At 45.4% G+C, this 20,450-nt stretch overlaps 1 long non-coding RNA gene across 1 annotated transcript in view; it reads right to left on the bottom strand.

Moving 5' to 3' along the window:
- Positions 1-18,970, bottom strand: part of LOC107207795 — a 36,789-nt gene extending 17,819 nt beyond the window's left edge. Inside the window, exon 1 of the long non-coding RNA XR_001522941.3 lies at positions 18,866-18,970. This is a non-coding gene — a long non-coding RNA (uncharacterized LOC107207795). The remainder of the gene's footprint in view (positions 1-18,865) is intronic.
- Between the last annotated feature and the right edge of the window lie 1,480 nt (positions 18,971-20,450).

Genomic DNA, 20,450 nt, shown 5'->3' with positions numbered 1-20,450 from the left:
TAGAGCTACTTTGAGACCTACCTAGTCCTCAAGAGACAGAATCCAGGTGGAGGATTTGGAGGTATCTGCAGCAAAACTGACACAGAAGGCACAGCTGCTGCGTACAAGTGGGGATGGATCTGCCCCAGCCCAGATGGGATGGATATGGGATACAGCACATTCTGGTCTGCAGTCACAGCTCTGGCATCTCATCTTAAAAAGCAATCATTTAAACCTCTGCAAAGCTCCTGCCATTGTACTTCAGCCAGTCACAGTAACTGGAAAAAGCTCCTAAATTATAGCCTGGCTGCCTCAGAATGATGGCATAACCCACCTTGATTTACAGCCCTGGAGCAGACCTGAAAGGTTTGATATTCTTGCAGTCCTTCAAACCTCACCATTAGAGACTCCATCCTATTTATCCTCTGAGTTTGTCTAGCAACTGGAAGAAGCAATTGGACTATTTCTGAGCATTATTTCATGTGGTGCAAGCAAAATTGGTCCTGTAGCTATAATCAGATTATTTCTTGCCAAGAACCCTGTGTAAAACCTCTACGGCACTTGCTGTTATTCCTACAAAATGTCCATTTTACTTCTTTTCCTGCATCCAAAAAAATTGGATAATTTTAAAAATCCATGTTTAACTTGTATACAATTTTTTTTCCAGGATTTTAATAGGATTTTTCATCATCTGTAAAGCACCATGAAATGTAATATTTTCCCCAGAACAGGGTGTGAAATTTGTCTACCTTATCAGAAATTTGTGTACAACTTGCTTCTTGGATTAAGTGTTTGACTCACTGAATACCTTCTTCTCACATTTAGTGTATCCAATTGGCATGTTAGGAAATACATGGTGTTTTTATCTTTTTCTAATGGTAGTCATAGCCTCAGAAGGGATACATGACATTTTATTGTGCATGCATATGTTTATACTTAATTGCTGGAGCTTAAGGGAGAACATTATGTCTAATTCCCTGCCTGAGTGGCTTTATTGAACTTGAGGCACAAGCACACAGCTACAATAGTGCCACATCTAGAAGCCTTGCATACAGCTCTAGATCCTGAAGATGGACAAACCAAGGGGAGAAATGGTCCCTGATCAAAGATTTCATGAACAAAGGAAAAATAAGAATGGTGACTCTCAAAGACTAGGAGTTCCACATCAGCATCCATGACCAGGAGCAATGTCAGAGCACCAGTGACCTATAAACAGCAGATTTCCTCTATCCAGAAGATCCCCAAATGCAAAATACTGGGTTATTTCTAGATTTGGGACTTGTTCTTCTGAAAGAGCAACTTGCAGAGGAAAAAAATAAAAAATAAAAAAATGAGGAGAGAAAAAACCCCAAAAAAGCCAAACCAAACCAAAAAACAAAAACCCAAAGTGTGTTCTGATGATTGCCCCAGACTATAATTTAGTCTTGTGCCTGCAAGTTTCAGGTTTTGTTCAAGTGGATAATGGTGTGGTGGAATGCTCCCCAGCAGTCCCCCAAAACACTCTCTGTAATAACAGAGAGATCATTTATTGGAGAGAATGAGCAGATTCTTGCACAAGCCTCTTTTGTATGAAAAGTTTCAAGGATATGAAAGCAGCAATTATTCTCACCTTGGCTAATGCAATTAAGAAATTCTGAAGTACTGAGAAAACTGTGGAGCAATTAGACTTTGAACACCACCTAGCTATGAATTGTCATTTGCCAGAGAGCTATAGTTAGATCAAATGAAATTGGAGATGAGGGGAATGATCTGAAAGCAGTCAGAGGTAGTGGGGCAGGGCTTTCCTTGCAGTTTGTTACAGAGCTCAATCCGAACCCTGTCAGCCATGACCATGACTTATAAGCAGTTGGCCAGTTTTTAGAGCACTAATCAGGTATTTTTTGCTAACTTAGGCAGAAGCATTACATTATTTTAGTGATAACTGCAGAATTAATTCTACTCCCAGTCCAAAGTTAAAATGTGTTAGGTAATAGGAAATGTGCTGCTTAACTTAAATCTCTCATGCTGACTGCAGCTTTTGTGAAAGAGGAGGCTGGTTCTAACAAGAGGATCAAAATTTGAACAATTTGCCTTTGATATGAGGTAGAAGAAGCCCTTGCAGGATTACTGCAGCTTAAATGTCATCATTAAGAAACAAAGCAGTCCTTGGATAAGTGGTACCTTGACTTTAAGGCAAAGATGTGGACTGCAGAAGAGCACAGGCAAGAGCATGTGTCCAGAAAACAGGACCCAGGAGAAGAGAGTGGAAGATCAGATCAGAGGAAGAGGAGAAAATATAAAAATCACTTCTATTGACAGGAAGGAAATATTTCTTTGAGATACTCATGAATGGTGAAAGTATCCAGAGGCTTAAGCTTGCCTCAAGAAGGAGACTGATGATGATGATGATGATGATGAGAGTGAGACACGCCAGGTGGCTGGGGAGGGTGAGGAGCCTTCTTTGGATCCATCCCTGGTAGACATTTGATCTGACAGATTTTGCCTCAGCAGAGAGGGAGTGAGTGACCCCTGAGGAAGAAGGCTGTGATTTCAGCATCCTGTTTCTTGTGAGCATGGTACTCTTGAATACTCAGAATTTTGTTCTATCTCCCAACACTGCCCAGAGGAAATCAAACCACCTTCCCCTGAACCTACCAAGCAGCACAGGGCATTACAGGGGTGACCTAATTGTGGACTTCCAGTACCTGAAGGGAACTTAGGAGAAAATTGGGACAGGACTATCTACAAGAGTCCTGTAGTGACAGGACAAGGGGGAGTGGGTTCAAATTGAAAAAGAGTAGGTTTAAATCAGATATGAGGAAAAAATTATTTACTCTGGGGGCAGTGAGGCACAGGCTGCCCAGGGAAGCTGTAGATGCCCCATCCCTGAAAGTATCCAAGCCTAGGTTGGTCAAAGCTTGGAGCAATTTGGTCTTGTGGAAGATTTCCATGCCCATGGAAGGGGGGTGGAACAAGATGATATTTAAGGTCCCTTCCAGCCCAAACCAATCTTTTTTTTTTCTGTAATTCTGACTGGTCAGGTATTATCAGGGTCCTAACAAAGAAGATGACTTTGCAAGCAGCAGGGGTCATGGAAGTAACAGGTTCATGGTTTATTCCTGCTCCCAGACCTCTCCTGGCCTGCTGTGACTCAAACTGGCATTTATAGATTCACAGAATTGTTTGGGTTGGAAGGGACCTTGAAGATCATCTTGTTCCACTCCCCTGCCATGGGCAGGGACACCTTCCACTAGACCAGGTTCCTCCAAGCCCCATTCAACCTTCAGTGACTTCTGTAGCTGGCACTGGGCAGCCCTGCACTCAGCAGTCTGAGAAGCTCAACTCTTTCTCTTCTTGCTGTTAAGTTTCCCATCACTTACTCCTCCTATCACACAGTCAATCCTTCTCAGGAGATAAAACATGGAGATAAAATTCTCGCCATGGTTCAAGCCCTTTGAAAAAGAATTTATATCCACAGTGTAAATCAAACAGTATTTAAAAATCATTTTGAAAAGACAATTCAATGAAAATCAGGATGAGTCCTGTCTTTCAATTGGCTTATTTATACTTGATTGCACTTGCTCTAACGTGGATGCAATTTCAGATTTTGCTGGGGAGGTTCACAGATACAGAGCTCCCTGTGCCAGGTTGCTCAGCACAGCCCCTGGAAGGATACCCCATCCAGAGGGGCACAGCCCAGCCAGAGACTGCTCCTGTTGCCCAGGGTAGCTGTCTCTCCACCTGCTCCAAGGTCTGCCAGCACAGACAACTTGATGCTGTGCTAACCCCAAGTTTCTTTGGAATGGAAACATCTTTTTGTGCATGGAGAACTCAAAGTGTGGGGATATCACTCCATCCAGATCCCCCACCCTGAGAGTGCTGATGCTGTGCTCCTTTCCCAGCTTCCCCAGGATCTCGGTGGTAACACAACTTGTGAAGAACCTTACTTCATCATTAGCAAGAGAGACCCAAGAGTTTGTCCTGGATAATCTCCCTCCTTATTAACAGCAGTCTGACACAGACATTGATTCACCTGTAGTTAAATGGGTAAACTGTTTAATTTACAACAAGGGATTTATCTGGGAAAGAAGGAAAATAATTTCATGCCTCATTGCTTTTCTGTGATCCCATTACACCAATGGATGATGCTTCCTTTATATCAGTCAAACATGAAGAAGGGGATTAGGAGCTGAGGAGCAGAGAAGGGAGTGCTCATGAACTCCTGCCTAGGGAAGGATGGAGGATCTGGTCCAAGCTCAGTTTCAGTGCTAAATATCTTCTTCCGTTTCCCAGAAATCTGAGGATCTACAGATTATAGTCACCACAGCTGACAAATCTGTAACATCTGAGCAAAAGGAGGGCCCCTCAAACACCTCCTCATCCCTGCTCTCTGAGAGTGAGGGCTCCAGACACTTCCAGGGGGTTTCCCTCCACCTTCACAGAGCCACTCATGGGTGGGCAGGCAGGAACAGAGCAACATGGAAGACAAAGGAAAGGCACTTCAGTATGAGGACTACCCACCTGCTTGAGCATCAAAGGCATGCTGCAGAGGGGAACTGTGAGAGCTTTTCACAGGAGAGGCTGTCAAGATCTTTTTATAGACGGCAGTAGTACAGAGAGGCTGTGAGAGGGTTTGTCCTCCCATACAGTTGTACAAACAGCTCAGTAGTCAGTTCCATGAGCAGCAAAATGACTGAAGTCTCCTTTTCTCTACTTTAATGTGCTGCTGAAAGTGTTGGAAACTAATAAAAGGTGGACCTGTACCAGGAGCTGGTCCCTCCCTGGGGACTTACTCTGGGGTGTGCTCCTTCTGCCAACATCTTCTCATAAGGCCTGGAGGAACCATGAGGTGGGACAGAGATCAACCAAAGAGTTCCAAGTCTGCCCAGAGAATGAGAGGTTTCATACAGACACAAGACTTCTCCTTGTTCACAAAAATCATACCAGCAGCTGTTGGACAAATGCTGTACTCTACAGACAACCTCTCTTTGATATCAGCTGATGTATTATATGTTAACACCATTTTGTGCATCGATTAGCAGGAAACCCAGCACCTAAAGATTTATTTTAAGTAATTAAAAATACACAAGGGGTTTCACACTTTGGTTATATTGTAAGATGAACAATGCCACCACCACCTTGAAATTGTTCACAAGTACTTCACTTGGCAAGTTTTTAACACTGCACCCAGATAGGCATCTCCTCAACAAGCATGCCAGGGTCAGCCAAGCCCCCTTTTGTTCCACAGCACTCTGTGCACGTACTCCCAGATTTACTTCTTGCTCTCCTGTCTTTGTTCATTTATTTCCCTGCTGCCCCTGCAGTCCCAAGAGCAAGACTTAGCACTTGTGGACCTCCCAGCACTGTTCTGAGGTGGCCCTTGAGCTGCTATGAGCAACAACATCACAGACACTTCAATCTGCAGGTGCAGGGGAAAAAGAAAAATGATACAAAAAAAGAAAAGGAAACTATCACACCTGTCAACCATCCTTGCCCCCATCCACACAGGCATTGGAGATGAGTAAGAGCAATACAACTGTCCTTCTCAGTTTCTGTGGAAATGTTTTAGCTTTCAGTGTGGGCAGAGTGAAGACACAGTATTGTCTTCTCCTCTGTGCAAAGCTATTTCTACTAGGAACCACTGTTCCCTGATTCACCAGCTGCTGGGCTCTCTGTGTGCAGAGATTGAGAAGGAGAAGGTGACACAGCTAACCTTTGACATGCTGCATCCCTGGTATGATTTCACCCAACCCACTTTCTGGGGTGAGCAAAAAAATTCCAAAATGATTTGAGTTGGAAAGGACCTGAAAAGCTCACCCATTTCCACCCCCTGCCATGGGCAAGGACAATTCCATGAGCCCAGGTTGCCCCAAGCCCCATCCAGCCTGGCCTTGGATACTTCCAGGGATGGAGCAGCCACATCATCTCAAACATCCTCAGTGAAAATCAAGAGAGGAGGGAGCAGCCACGGCCATTACCCTCCTTTTGCTTTGGCCAAAGCAGTGGGTTAGGCAGTCTCCAAAAAGTTTCCAAACCAGGAGCTGATGCCAGTGCTGACTTACAGCTCCATTATACAATGTCAGCTTCAGGGGTGTGACAACCATGCTGGGAAAGGCCCACAGAACTAAACACTCACCTCAAAGAGTTGTTCTACAACCCAGGACATAGACAGGAGCCCCTTGTCTTCTGCTCAGCACCCTTTACTCTGAGATCCCCAAGATACTGACCTTTTTCCAGTCCAGCAGAAGAAGATTTAGAGCAGCAAACCATCTGGATATATTTCTGAATATAATTTTTATTGCAGTACACACAAAGAGGACAACCTGACTGAGAAGATATCGAGGCAGACAAGGTTTTTTTCAGTGAAATCTCAGCAGAATTGAGACATGCTATCACAATACTGAAAATGGCAAGATGAGCATTCCCATCAGAGCCAGAGGACAGGCACAGCAGTGCCTCCTTTTTGATGGAGTCCAGCACCAAAGCCCAACACCACAACAAAAATCAAGGAATCTGGTGGCTCCACAGGCAAAATGCTGCACAAGCATCCAGATGAAAACACCAACCCTTATCTATGATTCTTTGAGCTGTGACTCTGGACAAAAACAGTGAAAATCCTTTTATCACACACCTTCCTCCACTATTTCCTGCAGCCCATGTTTTACTTGCCTGACCTACAGGCCAAGATTATTTAATCTGCCCCTGAAGCCAACAGCCTTGACTATGGGAGGCAACAAGCTCCTTCTTATCAGAATAGTTTGGAAAACCCAGTGATGGAGCAGATTAAACCTTGCTAGTGGTTCAATACCCACAGCCAATTTCAGAAGTTGCTCCAAAGTGAATAACAGGTCAGATAGTAATTTACCAAGTTTTTAACTTATTTTGGGGGGTGCTTCTTTCTGATCATCTATGAACAACAGGGGAAGGACTGATATTCCTCAAAAAAAACCAAACCCAAGCCAGTGAGAAAACCCTCACAGCCACGTAATGGTGGCTGTGTGGACAGGTGGCCTGGGTACAATCCTGCCTTTCCTTTCAGCCTGGGTGCAACAGGCACCTCATTTCCACATGGAAGAGAGGAGCTGGCATCACAAACCACATACAACCACAGATGCTCTATTTTTCCTGCAGAGGTGCCCTGCCAGTGGCCGCATTTCTCAGCTGGAGATGACCTGGAGGATGATGAGCACATCTCAGTTGATTCTATTTTGTTCCCCAATAACTTGTGTTGGATGAATTTCAGTTCCTGTGCAGGAGGAGCACTGTCCCAGCTGCAGTGAGCAGACCTGTCCCTTCAGGCTGGGGAATGGGACACTGAAGTTGAAGGCAGGAGCTGCTGCTCCTGAACCCTGTCTACCCTTCAATCCATGCTGTCTAGTTGGGACCTAAGGAGGGCAGGAATGTAATCCTGGGCTGTATCAGCTAACACACCTAAGCCACAGGAATTAACTATAATTTACAAGTCTTTAAAGAAGCACACAAGAGACCAAGCCTTTCAAAAGCACCCGAGGCTGTTCTGAACAAAGTCTCATTGACTTTGGGCAGCCATTCTGCTGCTACGTGCCGCAGGCATCTCCAAAAATGCTACCCAGAGACATAATGCAGCACAGACCAGGCAGGCAGGAGCTGCTTTCTGCTCATGGTTACCTTCAGCACAGCAGTTAGATGCTGCAGGATTTCATGCAAAGGTTTTTCTTTATTTCTGACACATCTCAGAGCATGACCTCCCTCTGGCAAGCTCTGCAAGAAGTCACTAGTGTGGGCAAAGACAAAGCTTCAAAAAAGAAATTCATCCACCACTGTTCCAAAAGTGGCATTAATTCAGTATAAGCATGGTCAGAGTTCAACCAGGGTTACAACTGAAGGGTCTCAAAAACGACCTTTTTAAGATTCCATTTGGTGGGCTGGGATGCATCTCACAGAGGCTGCTCTTGGGTCGTGGTGAGGCACCAACCCAACCTGTACTCAGATTTTGCTGCCACCTCTCCACTAGAAACCTTCAACTCTGAGCCCCAGGGTGGCAAGTCTGGAGGAATTTTGGTGCAAAGTGGTGAGGGATGGCTACCAATGCTCTTGTTTGGGATAAAATGCCGGTCTGTATCTTCAAAATGGATCTTCAGCCACAGTGATCCTCAGATATGACAGAATATTTGCACTAACAAACTTCTCGCAAAAACAAAATGAAATGTTGCTGGTGTTCCTGATATCTGCAGGTATCTGCAGATGGGTGAGGCACAGGTTTCCACAGAGCACTCAGGGGATATTCCAGTGCTTTTCAGCGATGCCACAGTAAAAGAAAAAAAGGAAAAAGAGGGTGCAATACGCAGAACTTTTCTTTGTAGCCTCTTCACTCCCCCTCCCTGTCTGCTGCTGCCAAAATCCTGCTTCGACTCCTTCTCCTGTGAACTCTTCCCTGACTGTCAGCTCCCCCCAGCCAGTGGGAACACCAGGGGGACAAGGGATTTGCCCCATCTGGGCAGGGGACAAAGGCATTCCCAGCAGCAGCCCTGAGCTCTCCTGCAGACACACGCAGTGCATGTGTCGCTGTGCAGCACAAGATGTCGTTGCTGTGCTACTTTTGTCCCTCCTGCCCATCCCTGCTTCCCTCGCTGGGAAAAGCACCGCCTTTCCCACCCAAACCCCAGCAGGAACGCTCCAGGTGGTTTCCCAGGGAGCACCCCACACCTCCTCTGACGGTTCTGGACAGGTTTCTCTTGCTAAAACACCAGCCTGGGAGGGAAGTACCCACGTTCTGTTCTCACAGCTCACCCCTGTGTGTGAACAAGTGTCCGTGGGTCCTCCCTTGCCATGGACACAGCCTGGACACACAGGACCTGCAGCAGCACCTTGAGACACCAGCTGGCTTGTGTGCGGACTTTTTCCTGCCTGGACCTTGAGAGCAGCACTCCCAACAGAGAAACACTGATTGGATGTGATTGCCAGGATGCTGTTTCACGTGGAATGCATCATTTAGGAATAAAACCCCACCTGTCTCACGGCTGTAGCTGGAAGCCCATGATTGTGCAGCAGCTGTGGGGAGAACCACATCAGTGCTCTTCCCAGCACCACACTGGAAATGCAGATTTTTAGAACCGTGGCTAGTTCTGTCTCTTTATCAGCCCCTGAACTTCACTGAGCCAGGAGGAGAAGAGGCACCTGCAAAGGTCAGCAGCTGGCCCAAGCCCGTGGAAGAGAAGACAAGACAGGATTGTTACAAAGGGCTTCAGCTGAACTTAAAATCTCCTGTAGCTGCCACAGGACCTTTCACAACCCATCTCTGGATAAAGTCTCCAGCCTTTTTCCATGGTGTAAATTTAAGACACGGAAGGTCCATTTGACAATGCCTAATTTAGCATAAGCTCTTTTGGGACAGCAGTGCCATGCTGTAAACAACAGACACAGGTCTTCTGCATGTGTGGCAGTGACCATCCTTTCAAAATCTATTTGATTCCAGGGGCATTTCTCACCCTCCAGGACATAAACTGCGCTGCTGATACCACTGCAGATCTGACAATATTTGGGATATCTATTGCTCAGATTGATGGTTTTTCCCTCTATAATATTCATACCTCTCAATGTTCAATTTCTTTGCCAGAAGCACCTGTTTGATGGCTATTATTTACTGTTAAAAGAACTTGTGCAGCAGTTACAGTAAATCCCAGCAAGAATTTTCCCACAAAATGGAGTTTATTAATGAATACCCCTTTTTTTTCATAGGATCTAAGGTCAGGGAAATTTTCCTGCATGGATCTAATCCACAGCCCTTCAACTCCAGCCCAAGAGCTTGACCACATGATGTTGTTGGACTTGTCCCAAATTCACACCAGGCAGTTTTTTAAAAACTAAGTGCTGCTTTTAGGATATGGGGAAGAGAGCTTTCCCTGAGGGCTTTCATGGATGAGCCTTAAGGGCCAGCACAGGGTTTGGATGAAAAATAAATTCAGGTATCTTGGAGTTAAATTTTTCCTTTGACTAAAGCATCCTTTAGTGAACTCCCTGCCAAATTCTTCGTGGTGCTACAGTTCACTAATTTGTAAATCTTGTTTATATCTGGCGAATTAAAGAGTGAAACTTTAGCACATTCACTTTTTGAAACCCAGAAGTCCTTTACACAGCAGGAGGAAGATTGGTACCCTCCTCACTCCTCTAAATCCCCACTCACGAGGAGTGAGCAGCAATTCTGCATCGTTTTTAACAGCCTGCCAGAATCCCAGAGGAACTTTACACCCCTGGTCCCCACCCTTGGGCAAATGGCACGAAATAAAACAGCCCACAATCCCAGCCATGGCCCAGCATGACAAGGAAGCCAGAGTCCCTCTCAAGTTCAGCACTGCACTGCTGGCTGCAGCGGCCACCTCTGAAAGCTTTTTTGGAAAGAAATAAGATTCCCTTACTTGCTTTGCCAGAAGCAAGAGTTTTATGGCACCAATAGAAGCTCCTCTGCAAAGCCACCCGGCACAAAGGGTGACACACAGGGGACCCTGTGGCTGTCCTGGAGGTGATTTTTTATTAAAAAAAAAACTCATGTAGAAATATGGAATCACACTGGTGCCTGTGTGATGGTCTCCAGACCAGAGGAGACTATGTTACAAATACTGCCAGCACCTATTAAGGGGTTTCACTTTACTGGATCTGGCAAACACAAATAAGTATTTGAGAGCTGAACTAGCTCACAGAGCTTTAGCCTTTGGATTACTTACTAATGAACTCCCCACAGTCCAGCCATTTAATTTCATTAAATTGCAAAGACGGTTCCAGTTAAAGGCCTGGGTCAAGTGACACACTGCTGTTTTTTCAGAGACCTCATCGGGAAAAGGCACATTCCTCTGTTTAAACAGATACCATTTTATAAATAGCTGCATTGTGCAATTAACCCAAATGAACTGTTTTTCCCCAGTGTACCACTGGAAAACCCAGCAGGAGTCACAAGCAAGGATCATGCTTTTGATTTTGGAATGTTCTGCTTCTGAGGCCAGAGGGTCCTATCAGACCCTGCTGACACAGAAGGGCTCTCCCACCCTCAGCTAACTGGCCACCTTTTCTTCTCCTCTCCTGACACCTGCACTCAGCTCACAGAGGCAGGATACTGTAATGGAAATTAGCACCTTGGCTCAGGAAGGGATGCTTCACCCTGTGGCTGACTGCAGCCCCCTCCCATTGCTTCAACAAGGTGCTTTGGGCTCCATGGTCCATTAGTTCAGCCCTTTAGGAAAGGCTGGGATGAATGAAAACAGAAGGCGGGCAGGCTGCAGGGAAACACTACCTGTCCGGTCCTGCTCACAGCAGCAGGGTGTTAGGATCAGCTCCTGCATCCCACAACATCCCATGGTTTATAGGCTGACCTGTAGCCCTCCCAGAGCCAAGGAAGAGCCTTGTCCAGTTTCATCCCACCCCTCATGTCCACATGAGCTGAACCCCTCTCCTGGACTCCCAGCTCCTTCCCAGGGCTGCTGAAGCCTCTCTGGCTGATCTCACGGGTTTGGGACTCAGCCTGCAGCAATGTGCACGATCAGCAATCCTCTGTCAGGAGTGTGGGGCCGCAGCCCAGGCCGGCTGAGGGAGTGGAATTTAATTTCCAGAATGGATGGATGTCAGCGCCGTGTCCTCCCGGCACATCCAAGCAGCGCCGCAGGACACGCCGGCTCCAGGAGAGGGGCTGCCACAGCCCCAAATCCTCTTACTCCCAATAATGCTGATTTGTCTCTTCTCACCTCCAGCTTTGAGGCTTTTCCTTCAAACAGATTCACCCCTTCCTGACCCTCTTTGGTGACCACCACGTTGCAGTGCCTTTCAGAGAGGAGATAACGACTGGGCACAACCCCTTTGTCTCTTGGATTCCCCCACAGCCAGCAGGATCTTTGTTCTGCTCTCCCTACAGGGTGCAACCTCATCTTGTTTGGATGCTATTTCCCGCTGGCAGCTCCCACTGTGACGCCCAGAGTGACTCCTAGAGCCTGGAGCCAGCAGGAATTGCCCTGAGAAAGGGAGCAGATCGATGTTGCAGCTCTTACCAATGCCAGGCCAGTGAAAAACAGAGTCGAGGCACTGTAGGGTATCACTACACATGGACAGCACATAGCAGAGAGGCATTTAACCCCATGCATACTAAAATACATGATTTAATAAAAGAAAAAGTACAGGTGTGAATCCCCAACACACAATTTTCCTGCTGGGACATGTTGATTTCATATAACCAGCAAGCCAAAGATACCAGCAGCAAAGCCAGCACCATCCAGACCCCACCACTGATGCCAACCAAGCTCTCTTGCTTCATTGGACCAGACTTTGGTTAAGAACCAGGCCAATATCACTCTCAGAGCTCTCTGCAGGTGCTCATCGTTCTCAAATCAGAGAAAACAAGGGAAGCTCAGCAGTAGATTGCAGTCAGGTTGAGTATGTTTTTCTCAAAGATATGCCCTAGTTCAGCCACAAGTTATTTGGCTCTGTGCAGGGATCACTGAGTAAAGCTTTATGTAGGGAGAGAGATGAGCTGGCCATGGGGTTTCCTTCTACCCTAACAAGACACAACATGTGTGTACCAGGATGGGACTGCTGCCAGCAGTGGGAGAAGCCTTGTACGTCCACTGTCAGGTGTCCCAGATGAGGATCTGTCCCTTTCAATTGCAAATTTAGTGAAAAAAGGAAAATAAAAATTAAAATAAATAAAAATAAAAAGGCACAGCTGTTCCAGATCCACCTGAAAAGTCAAAAACCAACTGCTTTTTAAAAATGAATAGAGGTGAGATAAAGAAGCTGATGCTGTTGCATCCATCTTCCATCCCAAGCCCCAGCATGGGGATTGTCACTGCTGTGGAGCATTGTTAATGATTTCAGAAAAACTTCTTTAAAAGTATAGCTTTGGGCAAACAAGGCTGGACAAGCCCAAGCACAAAGACTGCTCTGGACTCATTCTTATCACCAAAGCATATCTTTCAGTCCCATGGAGGGGTGTGTCTGCATTGCTTCTTATTTGCACCTTTCAATTACTCCTGTGGAAGGTGTAGGTGGTTTGATGTCTGAAGATGACCATTCTGTATGCATGCCATGTTTGCATAAAAGAAATGACTGAAGCTCTTGTGTAGGTCACACTGAGCCTCCATATAGTAAGTTTTATTCAGTCAGTCTTGGAAGGAAAACAGCAAGAAAAGAAGAAGATAGGAGACTGCTGGCAATATATATTTCACCAAGGAGAAATTTCCATACAGAGACATAGTCAGGCTCTTTTTCAGTGCAGTTAGAGATTAATACTCTGAGAAGGATATAATAAATGATCAGTACACTGGGACTTGGCTGATTGCAGCAGAGGAAAAACTATTTATTTACTGGGGTTTTTTTCTGCCTCTTCCTCTCTTTTTTTCCCCTTCAAATAAGGCAGCGTTTTAAGAAGGCACATCCTGCACCCTGTGCAGCATCCTGGTGTGCACTAGACTAAGAGCAAAGGGAAAAGCCTGGCTTGTCCACTCCAGCTTAACAGAGCTGTTTAACCAAGGTCTAGCAGGAGTAGACTTGCCTCTGACACATGTCAATATAGCAGGCAACTCCTGTCCTGGGCTAAGGAAAGTCCCTGATCTATCGTTCACTCATCTGGGGCTGGATTTACTTCATTAAAAATAGTTAATGGAATGTTAATGGTACTTAATTGTATTCACTGCACCAGTTTTGCTGAGATTTTTTTTCCCCCTCAATTCACAAAGATGGGACTAAGTGCTAATGTATTGCAAACTTATAACCTGCGGTCATGATTTTAAGCACATGTAGAGGTGCTAATTGCATTCAGTTGACACAACTGTAGATGGGAAGATCATTTTTCACACCTTATCAGCGCTGGGGAGGTGATAACTGCATTCAGAAGACACCACTGCTGTTACAAAGGTAATTTCTTGCACTTCATCGGAGCTTAACACATGCTCAGCAATGCAACCAGCCAAAAATACCACACCATCGGAGTTAATGAGGTGCCTGCACGCTTTTTTAACAAATGGGAATTGTAGAAAAAAATAAATTCTCCTTTGTTTTTAATAAAGAGTAACAAATTTCTGCAGCTGCCATGTTGTTGGGGTTGGAGGTTGCCTGCCTCAGTGAGATTTCTGAGCATGTTCCTGGTGCTTTCTGCTGATGGATCCCACAGGGAGCAGTGTGGTGGCATCTGTGACCTGCAGAGACAGCTGAAACAGAGCCCCAGTCCATCTTTAGCAAGTGCTGCTGGTAAAAAAGCTGAACCTTTTGGCCACGTAGCCAAAGGTAGTTTTGAGATCTGAAGTCACCATTTCATGCAATTTCAGTGTGTTAGACTGGGCTATAAATGGTTCTCTTTCCCTCCTCCTATGCTTTGAGGAGCCTTTGTGTCTTCCCTAAATATGCCTGTGGCCTTTGATGGAAAAGCCTGTTTACAAGGTGCAGCATGCTGAGGTTGTTAGGCTGTCCACGGTAATTTGGACATGCAGCAGATGTGAGGCAGGGTTTGTCTGAGGTAAAAATTCCTACAGAAAAGAGCTTCCCCTTGGCTTTAAATAAAGAAATATATGATAAACCTTTCTGCTGGAATAAAACTGGATGGTGGAGGAGCATTACAAGGCTTCTCCGGCAAAGGTGAGCAACCAAACACCTGACTTTGAGAGAAACTATTTCAAAACAAAGGAAAAAATGCATTTCTAATCCCCAAAATATCTGCTTTAGGTGCTTGCCCTGAATGACATGCTGAAACTATGTCAAGAAAAAGAGGATATTTTTAACTAATAGAACCATGAATATTCTTCCACATTACCTCCAGAATTCTTGAGTAAATAAAGCTAATCCAAAGACACAAAGGTAGATTTGCAAAGCAAATTTACCCTGGCAATACCCAGGTGTCACTCCTGGGGAGATGAGGACAATCACCCCAAGCAGATTAACTGGGACCTGAGGCACTGCAGCTCAACAGCACTGCCTCCAACGTCTGTCCTCTATTTTCTTACATGTCTTTTTATTTATTATTAAAGTGAGAATTTCTCAACCTCTCCCTGCAGAGTTGGTCAGCTTGTGATCTCTTTCCGTGGTTTTTTTCCTTCTTTTTATTTTTTCCCCATTTGTTTTCTTTTTAATAGCTCCTTCCTTTACAGAAAGAGTCACATCTTTTCGTTAACATAATAATAAGAACCTCGCTGCTTGCACATTAAAAGCTGGCTGCCAAACAGGCTTTTATAGCTGCCCTACTGCAGTTACCAAGCTGAAGGCTTGAGCCCCAGTTTGCAGTGGCAGGAAATGGGATGACTTTCTTGCTCAGAGTGGCTACTTCATGCCGGTTCCTTTCTCCACCAAAGCTCTCTTTTGTCCTCTGTCCTCCCAAAACACAAAAAAATCTCAGCTTTCCCAAGCTCTGGAAGAAATAGTAACTTCAGGGGAAATAAGGAGAATGTCTTCAGAGGCTTCATTTCATCATTCTCTGTGATGAGCTCCCAGCAGAACAGGAGTGGGTGGCTGGCCCCAGCAATTTTGATGTTTAGGAACAACTCATCCCCACATTCTGCTCTCCCAAGGGTCCCCACCCACCCTGGACCATTGCAGGTAGCCACAATCAGAGTATCCCTCCTGCACATCCCTCTTTGCTTCCCAGGTCTCCAGCCCATTATGAATTGTATATAATATACAACAGCAGTCCAAAGGCAGGGAGGTTTGAGTGTGGCCACAGGTAGGTCAGGGTTATTTTGGCTTTGTGGTGCATGAAGCAGATAGAGGAGATTTACTCTGTAGCATAAATTAACATGATCTTAAGGCAGCATTCATTTGCATTCAATGACACACCTTCTCAGGGAAACACTTTTCATATTAAGCATGTTTTGGGTGGCAAAGCTTGACTAGCACTGTATGCATGACTCTCAAGTTCAGATGCAGATGGGAAGATGCCGTCATCCCGGGAACAAGCCGGGAAAGTCTCCGCTGAGCCTACCCACAGTGAGACACGTCTTGCGGCTGCTCATTTCTGCAGCACGGCAGGAGAGATCACACTTATGGGGAGCCCGTGAGTCACTGCCTTCCACAGCTGAAGGGATTTCCTTGTCTCCTGAAATGAAAGGTCACTCTTTTGCTGGGCAGTTTTCCCCCCTGCCAGCCACAGCCTGGGAGGATCCTTTGCCTCTTCCCTCTGTGGTGCTCTCAGAGGCGGTCTTGCAGAGCTTCCCTTTCCCACCAGCCCTCTGCAGGTCAGTGCCTTCCCCCACATTAACCTCAGGAGAAAAGGTGTCTTCTGTGTCAGAGTCTGGGAATTACACATTCATTTCCCTCCTCTAACAGCACCTGGGCTCTGGTTTTGGGGCAATCACCCAATTTGACTGTGGTTCTTTCCCCAGCTGTAAAATGGGAAGAAACCGATTTCCTTCCTCTGTTACCTTTAGCCACAGCTACATCTTTACATCTATTTTATCTATTTACAGTTCAAGCCAGAAAGCAGGATTGTTTCTGGAGCACCTGCAGGCTGTCTGGGCAGCCTGACCTCTTTGGGATAATTAACGAGGCCACCACAGAGCCGTCCATGTCAGCAGCTCCACTCAGGGCCTGCCAGCCTTCCTTTAGCACCAGTAGGAACTAATAATGCAGGGGGAGCCAAGGACTCTTCCTCTGGGGGAAGAAGTATAACCCAGCTGACTGCAAGATGAAAATTTACTGCAATATGAAGGGATCACCATGGAAACCTCTTTATTTTATTTCAGCCAATCTTTCTGCGCTGTCACAAGCAATATCACCTTCTCACTAGCCATAAAGAAAAGGTTCCCAGAGAGGTTTGTAATCCCTGCTGGCTGGCCAAGCCATCTGCCAGGAAGATGTGTGCTCTCCAGGAAAACCATTTTTTGGATGGTTCCTCTCCTCACCAGGTATGACTCCACCAGTAAAGGATAAGCCACTGCTCAGTCCTGCATTGCTCCTCCTGCAAGCATGGTAGATTTTAACTTTGAGAGTAAGAACAGTGTTATGTCACTGCCACCATATCCTCCTGTCCCCCTTCCCCCATTTCCAAAGGAAACTTCTTTCTTGCCATGCACCTGGCCCTGAGCAGCAGCCTTTGAGGAGCTGCACATTTTGGATGACAGCTCCATCCATCAGCCACGCCCTAGTGCTGAACCAGCAGCCTTCTTGTGAGAAGGGAAGCAGGATAAGCCCAGCAGCTTCTCCATGGAAAACCTAAAATGAGACTGAAGTCCCACCAAGTGAAACTCCACTTGAGTCTTGTTTGCAGGAACCTAAGGCTTTGGAAAAAATGAAATAATCCATTTTGGATTCAAGCTGTGGTGACAAAGATGAAGAAGAGAGCTGCTGTCTCTTTGGAGAAGCTATGTCTGTCCAACAACTACTTCTCAGAAAACATGCTCTTTGCATTACCCATCCTAGTCCTGTGCCTGACACAAGCTCCAAGCTCTGCATGTCTGAATGAGAAGAACTTAGCTTCTGGAAGATCACCGTGACCCGAATTGGAGAGGGAGATAAATAGGTCAGGCTTTTCGGACACTTAAGTGCATCACATCTGAATTTCACTTATATCCTGTACAATGAAAATCTCAATTGCATTTACACTCATGGGTAAAAAGGCTTGAAAACACCACCCTGGTCATTCAGAAGTGCTCCTAAAATGCTCAGTGGTTTGAGGAACGCTGGTGCTGTCCGTGGGACATGTGGCAGCCTCACAAGGTTCTTTTTTCCCTCTGTGGGTGCGTGGGACACCGTGAAAGTTCACTTCCTTTCAAATGGAGCACAAACTCTGCTGGCAAGCCTCTTGCTCCAGAGAAGGTATTGCCCATTCTCTCCTCACACCTGGATGAGCACAAGCATCTATTTGCAAATGAGCAGCCTGCCAGAGCAGCTCCCATCCCCAGACTCTGCCAGGTGGGCAGGTAATGGCCACCTCGCCCTCGCAGGGTGCCCGCATTCCCCCACAGCGAGTGCTGTCCTGACTCCTGTCTCCTGGAGCTCCAGCTGATTGCTTTAGCCACGAGGCAGCTGCAGATCCCGGTGACCTGATTTGCCCCACCAAACACAAGTGCCTCCAGCAAGCAGGGCTTTGTCAGCAGGCACAGCACTCGAGCAGGGAGAAGGCTGTGATTAGCGAGCACCCCCCTGCCTCCCACTGCAAAACTGCCTTGCCTCCAATTACTTCATGCCAAGAAATAGCCTCTGATACACCCGAGGAAGCAGAATCCCAAAGAGAGCTTGCCTGATGACAAAGCCCTCCCATACACTCAGAGGACAGCAGCTACTAAAGAAGCATCACTTTGTCTTTTAGGCAAGGAAATACTATTTGCTAACTCTAAATATTGCCCAGGGAAAAAAATGGCAGGGAGATAACAGCTCCAAAATGACCCTGGGCAGAGGAAATGTCCAGAGCAGTTGCATGGAGTGGCACAGGCACCTTTAAAAGGGCGCTAACAAAGAAATTTGCAATGTGTCCCAATGCTTTGGGAAAACTGCACATTTTCAATATTTTTTTCCCCCCTGAATGAATAAATTACAATAGACACATTTAAACAAAATCAACCTCCAAGCCAGCTTCCTTTCTGAGATTCAGGGTGGATGATCTCCTAAAGGACCAGCCTCACTAGCCATGCTTATGAAGCAGTAATTAAAGCAATCCCACGGGCAGGTGGAGCAGCTGGACACTCACACCTTGCTGAGAGGCATCTTTTCAGATGTACAAGAGGATTTTTCAGTTTGTATTTGCTAAATAGCAATTTGATAGCCCAACTTTTTATGATAGATCAGTCATCATGGTTTTGCAAGACAGGAATGTCCACCCACTGACTGAACAAATTTAGTCATCCTCATTCCCTATCAGCTCATCTTTAGCTGAGCTACAAGGTACAGCCCGGGACATTTCTAGATCTGCTTCCTTAAAAAGCTCATTTCTCAGTACAAACACTGAAGCAAAGTAAGAATTTTCTACCTCTTTCCATCAGGAGCACATCCCAGGCCCATCCTGGCTGCCAGAGAGGAAGGATGGGGAGGAGAGATGAGTGAACAGAAAATGGTGGGATTCTCTGGAAAACGGCTCAGGAATTCCACCACCACTTCTGTGCGGCAGTTTTAGGATGCTCCATTTGTCTCCTTCTCCTCGTCTGCCTCGTCTCCAGAAGCTGGTTCCTCAGTGAAGGCCCATCTCCCAGCGTAGTTCCTGATGCAAGAACAGTCTGTTCTCAGGCAGGGCCATTCAGTACTTCAGCAATATAAATAACGAGATCTCACGTCTATTTTTGACACTATGTTTTTGCGAAGGAAGCCAAGGAATAATTTTTCTGATGAGCTGCAGTTAAGTATTTTTGAGAAAACATTGCAATATCACTCACAGCAAACATCTGGTGGAAGAATTCCTGCCTTAAAATATGGCAGGCATAGGCTTGTCATAAGATCAGGTGGAAAGATCTGCCCCCAAACCACTTTTCCAATGAAATAAACCTTTTAGGGATAAAAATACAAGCAAATAGATTTCAACAAAGAAACCCAAGCAAGCCCTAACAAATCTGACATTTTCAAGAAACTGCAAATTTCCCTTGTCATTTTGTTTCAGAAATTTGTGGAATCTTGCATTTTGGCACCCATATATATGTTAGATTTTACTGCAATATCAGGTAGGAACTTTTTAAAATAAAAAATGAATACTGCAAAACATGGACCAATGTAACCTTTCAGGAGATTCTGACATAAATTTGGATCAATGGATCTTGGAAAATTTTAAAGTAATATTTTGACTCCCTGCTTTAATATGTGCTAAATGGTTTTCATATACATCAATCATTGTTCTACAGAGACTTCAGAAAGAGAAACTAGCAGAATGAAATAGAGCCATATAATGCATTTACTTACTACTGTACTTACACAGTGGATTTATAGTGCTGTTAGCATAAGCTTATTTTGCCATAGGTTTCTTTCTGCCTTAGAGTGTAGAAGTTCATTGGGAAACAACCTGAGGATAAAATCAGCAATAAAGCAATCCATAATAAAAATAAAATATTCAAAAGCACGCTTCAAAATCAGAAAGGATTGCATATATTCATGAGGCCTTCACACTTTTTTTTAAGATGGAAAAATGGTGGAAATGTTATTTGTTAAATGTTTTATTTTAAAAATATTTGCTAAATTATGCCATCACAGTTAATCTATCATCAGCAATCTGGATGCTATAAATATTAATAATTATTCTCCAATAAGTGAATTGGTAATTCAATAATTAATGGGAGCCTTAATATGTATGAATATTTTCATCATTTTTTGCCATTTTTCCATCTGTCTGGCTGTCCTGCACAAAGATCCTGCAGAGCAGGTGAGCCAGAGCCTGAAGTGATGCATTTCCTGAGGGCAGGTGCGAGGCACATGATCTCAAATCAACTCCAAGGTGCCAACACACAGAAATGTTCACCTGTGCTCTTGACTTCAAGAGCAGCAGAGCTGCCCACGTGCCTTGGGAATTACTCCCGCTCTCATAATGGGAAAAATTTGTCTGAAGTACAATTTTTGTGTGCAAGGGTCACAGC

The sequence above is a fragment of the Parus major genome, chromosome 7, assembly GCF_001522545.3.
Source record: "Parus major isolate Abel chromosome 7, Parus_major1.1, whole genome shotgun sequence".
Taxonomy (NCBI): domain Eukaryota; kingdom Metazoa; phylum Chordata; class Aves; order Passeriformes; family Paridae; genus Parus; species Parus major.
Note: the sequence above shows the minus strand (reverse complement) of the source record. Positions and strands in the feature narration are given on the sequence as shown.